We start from the raw sequence: 16,977 nt of genomic DNA, 5'->3' as shown, positions 1-16,977 counted from the left end.
GGATTTTCTGTCACATTAATGTAAAACACTGAAGTGCAACTGCTCTTCCATTGTAAATATTTTGGATTCCTTGTTATCTATAGTTTGTTGCTATTTATACTTACTGTATATTTGTCTTTGAGAACTTTTTCATATTTTAGTTTAACCTCATCTTTGAACACAGAAAATATCTATGGTGTTCAGCATTTTTATGTGGGGTTGGGGATATAGCTCAGTTGGTAGAGTACCTATCTAGTATACATGAGACCCTATGTTCTATCCCAACACTACATAAGTCTAGAATGTTGGTTCATTCCTGTAATCAATCCAATACTCTAGACGGAAGAGGATCAAAATTGAAGGCTATCTTTGGTTACATAGTGGGTTCAAGGTCAACCTACACTACCACAGACCTGATCTCAAAAAGAAAAAAAAAACACATGTGAAAATCATAAAGTGTGTTGTAGTTCTGTGGCCAGTACTTTGATGATAAGAGCAGAATCTCAACTATTTGGAATACAACAGAACATATAGAGATTTAAGGAAAAATGCCATGATAAAGAAATTATTTCAAAATTAATAGGTTTTAATTATATGCCATTAGAGGAATGGCATCTCATGATTCTCATGCAGAGCCTGTTTGCTCAGAGGGTAATGTTAAATCTAGGTGTCTTGGATATTTTGTTCTCCAGCAGGAAGAATAGTAAAAACAGAAATCTGCAAAGTTTGGGGATAGTAAAAGAACTATTAGAGATAAAGATACTTGATGGTCTAATGGAGGAATAACATAGACTTACAAAGCCTTTAATGAGGAGTTTTTCCTGTATGAAAACTACTCAGGGAAGTCAGCTTCAGTTCAGTTAATGAAAATTTATTTTTGCCTTGGAGGACATTTTCCAATTTTTTCGGCTTTCAACTAATCCTGGGACATTGGGAAAACTCTACACACTTCAGGGATTATCACTCTCAATTCTTTTTTTTTTTTTTACTCCCAGACATCCATATTTTACTTCTGTGCATCCATTAAAAGTTTGTAAGGAAAGTTTACATATACTCTGACTCAAATTCCTCAGAACTTTAATATATCACATTATCTTAACCACAACCATTAAAAGTATTTTAATGATCTGCCTGATTTCTCTTTTAATTCCATCTGTGAAGGATACCTTCTCCCTCCAAAGCTTCATCGGGATAAAAGCAAGCATGTTCCTGCTTTTATAAGAAATTATCAGCTGAGCATGGTAGCATACACCTTTAATCATATTACTTGAGAGGCAGAGACAAGCAGATCGTTGAGATCTAGGCCAGCCTGGTTTACAGAGCAAATTCCAGGACAGCCAGAGCTAAAACAAAAAACAAAAAACAAAAAACCCTGTCTCAAAAAAAAAAAACCTCTATGAAATTTGATCTGTCTGCATATATTTGCATTCTCAGCTCGCAAATAAGTTCACAAATTATGCATATCTAATTTGTTTGGTTGATTCTTAATTTTTATTGGAGTAATTGTTTCTTACGAATTTCTATATACTACTTAGAAGTGGAATTCTCCAATGTTTCTATAAATATATCTATAGAATAAAATATGCTGTGCCTTTCAATTAATAATGGCCTGTTTTAACAGCTTTCACTCATATAACTATCAACTTTTTCCAAGTTCTAAAGTATATCTTTGTACATAACCTTAAAATGAATTTCCATGGAAATATTTCTGACTCAATGGCTAACAGAAAGCAGAATAATGGCATCTTTTTAAAAGAAGACCACATCTCTATTAGTTTTCTATTGCTATGAGGATAGATAGAACAAACTTGGCTTTCAAATGGAAATATATCTTATAATAGGTAGTAAATCAGATACAGCTATCAGTGGGCTGAAATCAAGGTGTTATAAGTCTGAAATAAGACTCTGTGGGATGAAAAAAGGTATGAGGAGAATTATGTTTCTTCTGAAATCTCCAGAGACCATATTTACTTATTTTTTATCTCGAATTTTGGAGGCAACCTATATCTCTTGGGTTATGCTCTCTTTTCTCTGTCCACAAAGCCAGTAATGCTTCATTTCTTTAATACTGATTCACATTGGCACATTTCCCTTTCTACAACACCCCTTCTGCATCTTTTTCATTTATAAGAATTCCTGTAATTATGCTGGGGCCACCTGAACAACATACCAGCAGAAGTATATTAAAGACTAGTGATTGATTACATTTCCAGCTTCAGTTCTCCATTCATGAAACATACCATACTGACAAGTTCTGGGGACTTAAACTTGGGTATGTATTGGAGGGGAGAATTATTTTCTCTAACAAAGCAATCAGTATCTCTGTCAATCAAATTCTCAGAAATTGGTATACTTTCTCCAAAGAGGAATTCTAATTCTTGAAAAATTATGCATACTGTGACTTTCATTCTGTTCTTGCTTTTATTTTATTTTATTTTATTTTATTTTATTTTATTTTTAAAATTCAGTTCTACATATCAGCCACACTGTTCTCCCCACTCCCGCCCCTCTCCCCTCGCTCCCAACCCATCCCCATTCCCACCTCTTCCAGAGCAGAGCCTCCCCTGAGGACTGACATCAACCTGGTAGATTCAGTCCGGGCAAGTCTAGTCCCCTTCTCCCAGATTGAGCCAAGCGTCCCTGCATAAGCCCCAGGTTTCAAACAGCCAACTCATGCAATGAGCACAGGACCAGGTCCCATTGCCTGGATTCCTCCCAAACAGATCAAGCCAATCAACTGTCTCACCCATTCAGAGGGCATTTTATTATTTTCTTTCCCTAGACTTTTCTTTCCATTTGTATAAAAGAAAGAATTGCATGTTCTTTTTTTTCTATTTATAGGCCTGATCCAGTTGGGGGCCCCTCAGCCATTGGTTCATAGTTCATGTGTTTCCATTCCTTTGGCTATTTGTTCCTGTGCTTTATCCAACCATGATTTCAACAATTCTCGCTCATATAAACCCTCCTCTTTCTCGCTAATTAGACTCCCGGAGCTCCACCCGGGGCCTAGCCATGGATCTCTGCATCCAGATCCCTCAGTCGTTGGATGGGGTTTCTAGCACGACAATTAGGGTGTTTGGTCATTCCATCACCAGAGTAGGTCAGTCCCGGCTGTCTCTCGACCATTGCCAGCATTCTATTGTGGGGGTATCTTTGTGGATTTCTGTGGGCCTCTCTAGCACTTTGTTTCTTCCTCTTCTCATGTGGTCTTCATTTACCATGGTCTCCTATTCCTTGTTCTCCCTCTCTGTTCTTGATCCAGCTGGGATCTCCTGCTCCCTCAAGCTCTCTTTCCCTCGACCCTCGCCCTTCATTACCCCCATTCAAAAACCATTATGGCGATTCCAAAAAATCTCTATCAAAGGTAAAAGTAGTCTCAAATGTTTCAATGTATAAATGTTTAAAATCAATTTGTCAGTTTTAGTAAAGTTTACCTGATACATATTTTATATGTTCTTATATCACATAAACAGTGATGAGAACACAGAGATAAAATCTTAGCAGTATTTTCTTAAATAAATGAAAATTAAGTCTTCAAATGTTTATAGTATCAGATATTTTATTATGATGCCCTAACTAGTTGAGGTATTATCATATATTCCTCTAAAAAGGAAAAAAAAAAGTATCTATGTCTTGTTCTGAATACAACATATTATGGGATAAATAATATGCTGACAGTTGGCTGGCAGAAAGCAAGTCATTTTTTATAATATTCCAAGCATTTTACTGGAGAGCTATTTATCATGCTTTTCTATTATCACTTGGTATTTGAGCCATAAAGGTAATTAACTAGGAATAAGTGAACCGAATAATATGCTTACACCTGTCCACCCTTTATCAGCATGACTTTATGAGGCACAGTGGTAGGAGAAATGTTTTAGCTTGAAGGAAAAAATAAAATATTGATGTTTTTAAATATTGAATGCATTTTTATGCTTTTGGAACAGTGATTCAATAATATGAGCCATGCCTTGGGATTTAAAGGTATTGGGACCACACCTGAATAGCATCGTTGTTTCTTGTCCATGCCCAAGCATTGTGCCTTAAACCCCTACCTACCCTTAGTATCTCTCATGGGATATGCAGAGAAAGAAAATGAACAAAAAGTTCAGAGCCACTTTTAAATCATGGGATACCTGTGGAGTTGTTTGTTATTTAACCATACCTACATCCCTAGACTTTTCTTTCCATTTGTATAAAAGAAAGAATTGCATGTTTTTTTCTATTTATAGGCCATCTTGATAATTTTTAAATTACTTTATAATTTGACATTTTAGCATCTAAGTCACAGAATGCTAAAAATGACAAGTCATATATAATTTGATGCATATTAATAAGAGTCAAATGAATAAAGTATTAATTTAACTTCTTATGTTTATCAGCATATCCCATTAATGACCTACATAAGCCAGTCATTAGCACAGAAGAACACCGATTCATTCAGAAGTAACAATGGTTCAGTGAGAGGTGTCAAAGTCAGTTCACTGAGACAGAAGGACCAGGTAGAAGAAAGATCTCAAGGAGTTCATAAATTGATCAGTATCAAGGTGAAATATATTCTTTCACATGTAGAAGAAAAATTAAAAAGTTGTGGAGGTGACTATTTTTCATTTTCAATATTTTGTTAGGCTTTGTACATATCTAATAACCTGAGAAAATGGTTGCCATATCAAGAGTCAACACAGCAAAACAAATATAGGAAGAACAGTTGTGAATTTTCTGCCATTTAGAATTGAAGGAAAGGGTTATTTTCCATAAAAATGAGGCCATCTGATTGTTTACTTATACCTCTATAATAAATTATACATAACTAATAACTGTATAGTTGTGAGATAATACTACATCTTGCTCTTTTTTATGAACTGCTTTAACTGTTTCTTTCACATTTGTGATATTCCTCATAAAGGGATTAACACAAAGAAAAACTAAAGGCCTGTGTTGTTATAGAGTTGCCTTAATCTTTGAAAAGGCAGTTAGTAAAATGCAAAACAGTTGTTCATTAATATTCTGAAAAAGTGATAAAATTTTGACTAGGTATAAGTAGTTACTTTAAAAAGATACTTGCTTATTTATATAAAACATTGAATTCATACACACACACACACACACACACACACACACACACACCAATGGGCATCCAACTATTAATAACAGTAGCCAGCCAGTATCTGCATTGCCTACTCTATGGATACACATGAGAATATTGTTTGTAGTTGCAATGTTTTTTTTTTTTTTTTGAAAACTCCTTTAATCTCTAGGAATGTTCCTTCTCTTAAGCAAAATTTATGTGAATACTATAATAGCATAATAAAATGCAAATTTATTGATGCTCTATTTAGCAAACATAATTATCCTTTGTTTCACTAATATTCCCTTTAAGTACACCAGTGGCACATACACCAGGACATATTTAAAAGTAGATAGAGCAGGTTTCCCCATCATGATCCTGATGCACTTGCTCCTAGAATCCCTCTTCTCTCTCTTTGACTGGACTTCTGGAGCTCTGCCTGGTGTTTGGTTGTGGATCTCTGCATGTGCTTCCATCAATCATTGGAGAAAAGCTCTGTGATGACAGTTAGGGACACCTCGTGCAGCCTTGAGGCTGGGGGAAGGGCTTGGACTTGCCTCTACTAGATGTGCCTCCCTATGGGAGGCCCCTGCCTTCTTGTGGGGAGGAGTGATGGGTGAGGTAGGAGGGGGAGGCTGGGGGGGGGCTGGGAGGAGGCAAGAAGGAGATCTTTCATTGGTATGTAAAATGAATGAAAAAATTCTTAATAAAAATATTTCACCATAAAAAATTAGATAGAGCTCATATATTCTTCTAAATATTGAAGCAATTGCATATACAGTAATTCAACTATGTGTCTGTCTCATTGGAAAAACAGCATCATCTGGATTTGCTTTTGTCTTGAGTGTGTTATTTGCTTTTCTCTCATAATCAAAAGCTTTCTGCTGTCTGCCAAACAATAGAATTTCTCATCCTCTGCTGTGTTGAAGCTTTTGATGTTTTAATCATGTTTAATTTAAAAAACAACCTTGCACACATTTTTATCTTTGTTGATTTTTGCCATATCGCTCACAGCAGTTTCTAGTGCTAGGGGAAAACATTGCTTTGTCAATACAATCTGATTTGCTATTGAAACAGAAGATGCTATTTGATTTTGATTGCTTTACCTCCAGGGGAACTACACAATTGTAAATATTTTTAAACTCTTCTCTATTTTCCCTCCAGTAAAATATAAAATTCTCTAACACATCTAGTATAATGGGTTCTGTTTCTCCTATTTTCTGTCTTGCCATGTGAAACATTTTAATATATAGCAAAAACATGAATCAGACATATTTAGGTTATATTCCTGCCTGTGGCAACTAATAATCGTGTCAATTATGGCAAGCTTAATTGAGTTTTGAAATCTCCATAGCCTATCTTCTAAACCAGGGAGAAAATGCCCACTCTGAGCCATCTTATGATGTTCAAAGGAGAGAATAAATACAATGAATTCTGTAATTGCAACCCTCTATTCTGATGTAGTGAATAGGTTCTAAGAAATACCATCTGCATTAAATCTGCATGACTTGGGAACTGAAAATAACAACTACCAGCACAAACTTGAACATCTGCTTAATAAGAGTTCTTTCTAATTTCATGTTCATGTCACATAATGTGGATTATATTTCTTGGTTTGGTATCTACGGGGACACTTCTGGGTTTTACAAGCAGGTCAACCAGCCCAAATGCAGGATGCCTAGTTGAATTGCAATTTTAGATGGTTAATTATCTTTTAGTGTGTACCCTCTAAGTACTGCATAAGATGAAATTAATAAAGAAAATTAAATGAGAAGTTCTATGTCTAATGATACTACTTTTGAACACTAAGGCTCAGGACTGTCACAGTCAGACCTAGACTAGAAATGTGGCAAATCTTCCACAGAAATTCACCTTCTCTGTGGTAATACATTTAACACAGGACAGGAAGAGTTAGCTGAACATGGTTTCCAATTTATTTTACTCCACTTTTTATCATGATCTCCAGGGACTTAAATATCTCCTAGGGCTGAAGAGTTGGCTCAAAGGTTAGAGTCGTTCCTGCTCTTTTAGAGAACCAGAGTTGGGTTCACAGCACCCATGTCAGGTAGCTCACAACCACCTGTAATTCCATTTCTGAGGGAATAAGCAACCATCTCTGTCATCTGTGTACCCCCATGTACAAATACACAAGCACACACATGCATGTAAATTAAAACAAAATGGACCTTTAAAAACTCTGTGCATTAGTGCTGCTGGTATACATATGGGTATAGGACCATCTGCATGGGCAGCCTACAAGGGACTGCCTCCCTGAAGAAAAATAATTCAGTGGGGTTTTCTTTTTGCTGTTGTTTGTTTATTTGTTGGTTGTTGTTTTGGAGATTTTTTTGGAGATTATAGCATAATTACATTGTTTCATCCTCCCAATTCCACCTCCCAAACCCTCCCATATACCTCCCCACTTGAGCTTTCAAATTCATGGCATTGTTTTTCAATAATTGTTGTTACAAGAATATATGTTATATATGTATATGTATATATAATATATGTGTGTGTTTCTATATATTTATACATGTGTATTCCTAAATATATCCTGTTAGGTACATATGATGTTGTGTGTATATATGTTTTCTCGGCTGACCATTTGGCATTGGATAACCAAACGGTATTCTTTTCCCTGGGGAAGATTATTTCTCATACTCTCAGCATTCCTTAGTTGCCTATAGTTCTTTCTACAGAGTTTAGTCCTAGGGAGTTTTCCTGTACACTTAGGCATATCTATTGCTGTCTTCCTTGTTCAGCTCACATTTAGGTAATCATGTTGGTGAGACATTATGGATGTCACTTCTAGCATTCCTAGGAGATAGTCTCATAATAAACTCCCTGATCCTCTGGCTCTTACAATCTTTCTGCCCCCTCTTTTGATCATTATCCTTGGGTCTTAGATGCAGAAGTGTTTTATAGCTGTATCTATTGTGACTAGGCTCCACAACTCTGCATTTTAATTGGTTGTGGTTTTCTGTAGTGATCTCTGTCTGTGGCAAAGAGAAGTTTCCTTAATGAGGTGTGAAGGCTCTACTTATATGTGAGTATAAGGGTGCAGTATGGCATGCATACTTGATGGTAACCAAAACCTCCTAATTGGACTTAAAAGTCTGCTCAACAAGAGGGAAACTGTGCTGGTACTGGAAATCTAGAACTAGTTATTTTTAAAGTACAGGATAAGGATTGGAGAGATAGATTTACTAGTTAAGAGTATATGCTGCTCTCCCAGATGATCTGAATTTGGTCACCAGCACCCATGTTAGACAATTAATAAACACCTATAATTTCAGCTCTAGGGGATCTAGTGCCCTCTTCTTGCCTTTACCAGAACCTATATACATAATAACAGGCATATACACAGACACACACATGTACATAAATAAAAATTAAAGTAACTCTTTTTAAAGCACAGTATAAAGGATTGATATCTTTTTTTTTTTTTTTTTTTTTTTTTGGTTTTTCGAGACAGGGTTTCTCTGTGTAGCTTTGCGCCTTTCCTGGAACTCGCTTTGGAGACCAGGCTGGCCTCGAACTCACAGAGATCCGCCTGCCTCTGCCTCCCGAGTGCTGGGATTAAAGGCGTGCGCCACCACCGCCCGGCAAAGGATTGATATCTTAAGAAATGATGTGATCATTTTTCAGTAGCTCACTGCATGTTATGAATTTTTTTCAAAGAGGAGGTAATTACAGCCAATTCAGAAGGGATAAACAATTACCATTTTAAGATGAGCAGAGTAGTGTGATTCTTTCTATGTGGCCAACTATGGCTGTGTAATATTAATGTAGTCAGTAGGTTCTGTACTAAGTACATACCAGACACAGTTATTAGTATGCTTAGTCAATACCATAAAGTTACTATGTTTCTATCGTGAAATGTTGACAGGACTACTCTGAATAATTAACTCAATTTCACACCATCCTTAATGGTGCTTCTCACTACCTGGTATAAATAGTTAATTGTTTAGGTGTATCTATTGGGTGGTATTCACAATAGTGGGGATTGTCCAATTTAGTTCTATTTTTTTCTATTCTTGTTTGACTGAATTTACTACTGACTAGACAGAGAGGCCAGAATTTTATTCTCAAAATGTACTTCCCTCCCATAACACTTAGCTTAATATGTTTTTCTAATAAAATATAAAATTTTGTTCCTATCTCTAGTAAGACCAATTAAAGACTTATCCCGAAAGTGTTTAAATGGTATTTTTTTTTTTTTGGTTTTTTCTAGACAGGGTTTCTCTGTGTAGCTTTGCACCTTTCCTGGAGCTCACTTGGTAGCCCAGGCTGGCCTCGAACTCACAGAGATCCGCCTGCCTCTGCCTCCCGAGTGCTGGGATTAAAGGCGTGCACCACCAACGCCCGGCCTAAATGGTATTTTTTGATAATGTTTAAAATATTTGACATTGAAACCTACCTATTTGAGTGTATGTAAATCATAAGTTTCTCCCCCTAAGAGTAATAGTGTGCCCCAGTTTCTACAGCAGTAAAAACGCAATGATAGTCCCAAGTAGTATGATTAAAATGCCTTAATCTGTAAAATCCAGATAAAATGTTTAATGCCAGATAATGATGGCATTGTTGTTCTAAATTGTGCTGCCATATCAATAAACAGTTCTGTTCCTGGTAACGTAAATTATCAGTAAGAACTCCTATCTAGCCGTGCAATATCTAAAATTAGTCTTAATTGGAGTAAAAGCAAAGAAGTCAAATCTAATCTGGAATAGGTAAAAAGAAATAAAGAAATGAGAAAGGAAGGAAGGAACAAAGGAAGGGAGGGAGGGAGGGAGGGAGGGAGGAAGGAAGGAAGGAAGGAAGGAAGGAAGGAAGGAAGGAAGGAAGGAAGGAAAGAAGGAAGGAAAAAAGGAAGGATGGAATTAAGGAAGGAAGGAAGGAAGGAAGGAAGGAAGGAAGGAAGGAAGGAAGGAAGGAAGGAAGGAAGGAAGGAAGGAAGGAAGGAAGGAAGGAAGAAAGGAAGGAAAAGAAAACCTTTACCTTTAACCCAGGGAAATCAAAGAATCTGTTTGGATTATCTTAGCACAGTGGATCTGTATTGTCTTTAAGAACATTTTCAAGGCATCCTGGCATGTGTGGGCCTTATCTCAGCTGGTATGCCTGAGACCCCCTGAGCGTGAACCCTAGTTCCCCATGCGGCCCCATTTCCACTCTGACAAGATGAAAGAAACGATCATGAACCAGGAGAAACTGTCCAAAGTTCAGACCCAAGTGCGCATTGGTGGAAAAGGAACTGCTCGCAGAAAGAAGAAGGTGGTTCACAGAACAGCCACAGCAGATGATAAAAAAACTGCAGTTCTCCTTAAAGAAGTTAGGAGTGAACAATATCTCTGGTATGGAAGAGGTGAACATATTTACAAACCAAGGAACAGTGGTCCATTTTAACAACCCTAAAGCTCAGGCGTCTCTGGCAGCAAACACATTCACCATTACAGGGCACGCTGAGACAAAGCAGCTGACAGAAATGCTTCCCAGCATCCTAAACCAGCTCGGAGCGGACAGTCTGACTAGTTTAAGGTGACTGGCTGAAGCTCTGCCCAAACAATCTGTGGATGGAAAAGCACCACTTGCTACTGGAGAGGATGATGATGAAGTCCCAGATCTGGTGGAGAATTTTGATGATGCGTCTAAGAACAAGGCAAACTAAACTGAGGCGACTTCTGAAGACGGTGACACCTGCAGAAGTTACAGGAGCTGCTATTTTATATCATAATTGCTTTTTAAAATTCTCTTGTTTATGGATCTGATAAAATCTAGATCGCTAATATTTTTAAGCCCAAGTCCCTTGGACACTGCACCTCTTTCAGTTTTTGCTTAAACACAATTCATTCTTTGAAGCAAATTAAGCTGAAGAAGCCTGGGAATAAAGTTTGGAAAAGGGTTAATAAAATTCTTTGCCTAGTAAAAAAAAATATATTTTCAAAGATTCATGTTTTACTTACAACTACTATGAAAGACAAAACCCAGTGAGCTGGAAATGAAGAATTTCAATCTGAGCTCCAGAGGTGACAGCACTAATGGTAAGAGCTACCTAGGTCTTTTTTCTTATCTGTCTGATCAGCAGGTAGATCTAGAAAGCATCAATACATATCATTAAGTGATTTTGTAGCATCTCTTACATGAGAGAATGAAGGCCCCAAACAACATGTCATCTGATAAACACACACACACACACACACACACACACACACACACACACACACACACACACACACTGGCTTTCAGAAGCTTTGCTGTTTTTGTTTCTTTTATGAAGAAGAAAAGCTATGAGGATTAAAGTATTTCCAAGCTGCTGGCATTGTTGGTATTGGTCTTTCACAGGCTACTCCTTTAGTGAACTCTGTGGCAGATATGTAATGATGTAATCATGTAATATTTGTCAGAGGTAATGAAGAAAAAAAAACATGATTTAATCTCAAAGCCACAAAAAAGGGAATGATTTAATTCTTGACCAAGTTTTTTTTTTTTAAAAAAAAGTAACTTTAAAATGTATTCTTTAAATCCTCAAAATTTAGATTGAAGAAAACCTGAGACATTTTTTAACATTATTATAACTTCAACCAAATACATGAATGTGGGATGACTCATCCCTAACAGACTTGATGGACAGCTGGCCCAAACAAGTAAAAAAGATACTTTCTGAGAGCCGGCCTGGGTCTGCCTAAGGGCTTTAGCAACAGCAGCTGAAACATGATCTGGAGATGACCTGGACCAATGAGAGGCAGCCATGTCACGCCAGCAGATGCAGATTCATCAGACCTACCCCCAGGATGGGGTGGAAGGTATATAAGGCTTGCCTCTTCCTGAATAAACTGAGCTTGTTGTTTCGACATTCTCCCAGAGTGTGTGCAGTTTGACTCTGCGCCTACTTGGCCCCCTCCCCCAAAGGGAACAACAGCACAGGACCCTGCCACACATAAACATGAAAATATTACACATACCATATTTATAAAAAGTGAAATCAAAAGGGTGAACATCCATTACTTATTATATTAAGAGGTAGTTGTAACTTTATAGGTGGGTTGCAATAGGCATGACTTATCATCTGTACCATAAATAGACTAATTTCTTTTCTATCTTGTTTTTCCTAAAGATGATAGAATTCGTTCCTGATTTCTCATGTAATTATTATTTCTCACAATCATCCATATACTCTTTCCTTAACTGTAACCTCATGCTTCTTCTTTCTGCTTCTAAAGTAAAGCAATCAGAACAAATACAGCAAACCTAAATAAAAACAAAAAAAGTATAGAAATATTTAAACTAAGAGTTTAGAAGGAAAAAGTACTAGCCTGTTAAGGACTTTGACTGCATCCACGACATTGGTTTAAATTGGTCAGTAATTTTAGAACTATTTGCACATTTTTAAGCCACATGCTGGTTAGATGAACCCCTCCGAAAAAATAAGCTTTGCTTCAGCTAAGTGTGTCTATAAATGTTACAGTTGTTTATTGCCTGTGGACTTGATGTTAAAATGAAATAAGAACTTTCTGGTTCATATTACTCAAGTGCTGGATTATCTAAACTTGAATAGACTAAGACAATATATCTTTTAATAAAAGGTCAGACAATCACTTAGGATCACCAGCCATTACAAAAATAATGGACAGTAGAATGAAAAGGAATTTAAGAGCTCTCAAACTAAATGCCAAAACCACTTTTCAATGCTGCAACTTATGAATCAATGAAATTTAGTAACCAAAATGTATAAAATTTCTTATAATAGCTTAGATCTGAGGCCCTGACAAAATGACGTGGTCTCTATTCTTTCTGTTCACTTTTTCTCTCTTTCTCTGTCTGTCTCTTTCCTCTGCCACCCCCATGTTTGTTTCTCTGCATGTGTGTGTTCATGTGTGAACAAATCTGGATTCTGCATATAAGAGAAAGCAGAAATAATTGTCTTTCTGATCTGGCTTATTTCTAGAAGTTTAGTAGGTGATCTTCAAAGTGCTCACATGTAAGCCAAATATCACATTCTAATGCAGACTGTGGTCTCTTCTGTAAATATCTTGACTCAACTTTCTAAAGGCTTATTTTATGTCTGTTTCTTGAGCAACATGTCAAAAGTTAAGAATTGATATATTTTCTAACCTCTAAGAATTAATATATTTTTTATTGAAGTTGAGTTTCTCTTGTCTTTAAGTAATTAAACAACTAAATTAAAGCATCTCATTTGTTGTTATCCATGTCCAAGTCCTTTGAATTTGTGGCGATTTTTGTTTTCTTCTCATTTGCTCTCAAATTTATTATTATATATCGTCTAATTCCCAGGGTGTTATTATTTCCCTTGTGTGCTGCCAGTCCTTATTTTCTCATAAATCATTACAAAAAAACTGTCTACTGTTTTTCAGATTCAATTTATATTAAATGAGCTTAGTAAACTAATTATCCTCTACTATACCTTTACTGACAACATGTAAATGTTCAATGATATAAAGGGAAACAAGAACAAATGGGAGAAAATGGAAGATTATCAAGTACTCAAATCAAATTTAGAGAACAGAAAGTTACCCGATTTAAAAATAAAACTTACGCCGGGTAGTGGTGACGCATGGCTTTAATCCCAGCACTCGGGAGGCAGAGCCAGGCTCTGTGAGTTCGAGGCCAGCCTGGTCTACAGAGCGAGCTCCAAGACAGGCACCAAAACTATACAGAGAAACCCTGTCTCAAAAAAACAAAAACAAAAACAAAAAACCAAACCAATAAAATAAAATAAAACTTACACAGTCTTGGATTATGGAAGGGTATTCTTTTATGGAAGGGTATTCTTACATAAGAAAATATTAAGAGATTTTCAAAGCATATAGCACAACTATTGATTATGCAAAATGAAACAGAATAGGAACAATGATTTGTGAACAATACAACATGGGGAAGCAGTAGTGTGTGTGTGTGTGTGTGTGTGTGTGTGTGTGTGTGTGTGTGTGTGTGTGTGTGTGTGTGTACTCTCAATAAAAGCCCAAGATGGTAGAAAAAAACCCTATGGAAATGCTACCAAATATTCTGGATTTGGGACACTGTCAGCAGATAGTTGCACTAACTTCAGTGAGTTACAAATACATCAGAAAGACAAACAAATGCCCACAGCACATCATAATAAAATTTCATAACAGCCATACACAAATAAAATCTTAAAATTAGCCCAAATTTTCTGCCCTGGACTTTTCCCCAAAATAATAGGCAGGAAGTAGTTTTGCATTATTAATTTAAAACATGATGACATTGAGGTGATGGAAGTACCAAACACTTGGCATTAGGGAGAATAAGAGCATGTCATAAAGTAGGTGACTGGCAAATATATAAGAATGTGAATCCTGTTGTTGCAGATAAAAAGATAAAAGAAATAACTCAGTTTTCAAAGATTGTGCTGCAATCAAATCAAAAGCAAAATTGATTTATTGTACATTAGAGTACCCCCAAATCCTTTCTAACTTTAAATAGGAAAGAAAATTAATTGCATTGCTTTAGGTTTCATTCATATTTCTCCTGTCTCACCAAGCATTTTCAAATCTAAATTTCAAATTATTGATAAAGGAAACGTGATCTGAAAAGTTGTCATTTTTCACCGATAAAAACACATATTTCTATAGTTTATAGCTATCAATTAACCTGACCATAAGGGAGACCAGCAGAGCCAAGTATGTGAAGCATTAGTCAATAAAGTAGTGCCCTGCTGTACTCCAAAAGTCAGCTGGTTGGGTAGGATTATTTCATCAAGGATCCTTTCCATAGAACTATTTCTTGGAGGATCTTTTCCACATGCTCATAACTTCATATACTGACTGTGTGAAAGCAGGAACAAGCTTTTCTTTATATACTTGCTTTTGTTGAAGATGGGAAAAAAGCCAAACAGAACAAAACAAACAAATAAACAAACAAAAAACTTAGAAATCACAGGAATGCAATCAAACTGCTCCCTGTCACAAAACTGTGACAAAAGTAAGATAAGAATTTGAGAACTGGGCTGTGGAAAGCACAGACAGTATGTCTCAGGAGCAAACCAGCAGTCCAGATACTAGTTTAAGACAAAAAGTAATTTCACTTCAGAAATAATTTGTTCCTAAGGATAGGAATGTAGCCTGCTCAGTATTGAGTGATGAATCTGCACTTCCAGTCTGGGGTTCTAGAACCCCTCCCTTCAGAGGAGGCAAAAATCAAAAGTTTGTGCAAGATCAAATATCTCCCCTAGCATAGCCAGGAAATTCTGCGTGAGTGTGGCGGGGGGGGATGTGTGTGTGTTGGGGGGGCTGTCATATACCTTGATATCTTCCTGGAATTCATCCCAGTGATCCTTTGTTTTTTACATCAGGAATTGTTCTTGGGCAGTTCTAAATTGTGTTTTAGGTGTCTCTTCGCTATGAAAGAATTCTTTACAACCTTCCCTTAACCAGCCTCTTTTATCCATCATTAAAATTATGGCATGTTTGACCTTTAGTTCTTGTTGAATAAGTAATTATCTCTTGACGTTTGTTTAACATGATTTAAGTTATTCAACTTCATTCTAAAGTCTCAATAAATGAAGCATATTTTGCCACCTAATGACAAATATGCAATGAATAGAAGCTTTCTGTCACTTTTAGAAGTATAATGGTCTCAGAGAATTTCTGCATCTATTCAGATGTGTGTGTGTGTGTATTTACCATAGCATACTTTATATTTTCTTCTATAAGAAATTCATACCACACTGATATTTAACATAAGTTTACATAGTAAGCACTAAAACCATTCAGCATCTTTGTAGCACAGTTTCTTCTGGTGGATTTTAAATTGTTAACCACACACAGTTAATTCTATGGTTTTATTTGGAAATGTTTTTCGTTTTATATTTTCAATTTTTTTTCTTTTTCAAAATTACATTTCTTTCTTCTTTTACTATGATAAATGAAGCAGAAATCTGGGCATTTATTTTTAGTGGTAAGTTAGGAAAGAAAATTATAGTGCAAGTCCAGAAATAGGAGTTGTTTAAATTACAAAGCCTATGTTTGCCATGAGGATAAATTTATATACTTTAAATTTTATGCAATTTGATAGCAGCTACATATTTTTTACTGTGGAGGGATATACTAGTGATAAAATCTAGTCATCTTGAAGTTTTATGGGACATGTAACTGTCTTCACTTTTTGTGGGGATATTAAAATGATTCAATATTGTCTTGAGCTATATATTATTCCACCCCAGCTGTATCTGACATTTTAGACTGATGGTTAGCTTCGTGAGCTCAGCTCTCAACAGGTATTTCCATTTCAAAATTAGAATTCTATGTGATTACATGACCCAGTGTTTAATGTTCTGGACATTTATTTTCATAATTTGAAATTTGAAAAATTTATTCCTGAATCTTAAAATTACATATACAAACAACATAATGGCCTTATATGTGTACTTTTTTGTTTGGTTCTTTTTGATTTTGGGTTTTTTTTTTTTTGAGACAGGGTTTCTCTGTGTAGCTTTGTGCCTTTCCTGGAACTCACTTTGGAGACCAGGCTGGCCTAGAACTCACAGAGATCCGCCTGCCTCTGCCTCCCGAGTGCTGGGATTAAAGGCGTGTGCCACCACCGCCCGCCTTATACTTTTTAAATATAATGACAATCACAGTTATAGTGGTATCAAAAATATTACTAATGATAGTAACTGTGGTAATAATGATAATTAGAACTCATATATACAAATATTGCTTTGCAGGGACAAAGCACATTGTTAATTTTAATAACTCATGTAATAAGCACATAAGTAGACAGTACAATGATGCCTAGATTTTTTATTTTTTGCATGACAGGGTTCCTCTGTTGGGCCCTGGATATCCTGGAGCTCACTTTGTAGACCAAGCTGGCCATGAACTCACAAAGATCCACCTGCCTCTGCCTCCCAAGTATTGGGACTAAAGGTGTGTGCCACCACTCCTGGCAGAAAA

The 16,977-nt window shown here is 36.3% G+C and overlaps 1 protein-coding gene and 1 pseudogene across 3 annotated transcripts in view; one reads left to right on the top strand and one right to left on the bottom strand.

Annotated features, from left to right (window-relative positions):
- The window catches only part of LOC102911433 (melanoma-associated antigen B18-like), a 545,146-nt gene that overhangs the window by 56,252 nt on the left and 471,917 nt on the right, over positions 1-16,977 (bottom strand). The window lies entirely within an intron of this gene.
- On the top strand, positions 10,226-10,977 carry LOC102911129 (transcription factor BTF3 pseudogene; annotated as a pseudogene).

This window comes from Peromyscus maniculatus, chromosome X (genome assembly GCF_049852395.1).
Source record: "Peromyscus maniculatus bairdii isolate BWxNUB_F1_BW_parent chromosome X, HU_Pman_BW_mat_3.1, whole genome shotgun sequence".
NCBI classification, from domain to species: domain Eukaryota; kingdom Metazoa; phylum Chordata; class Mammalia; order Rodentia; family Cricetidae; genus Peromyscus; species Peromyscus maniculatus.
This window is presented reverse-complemented; position numbering and strand designations above follow the sequence as displayed.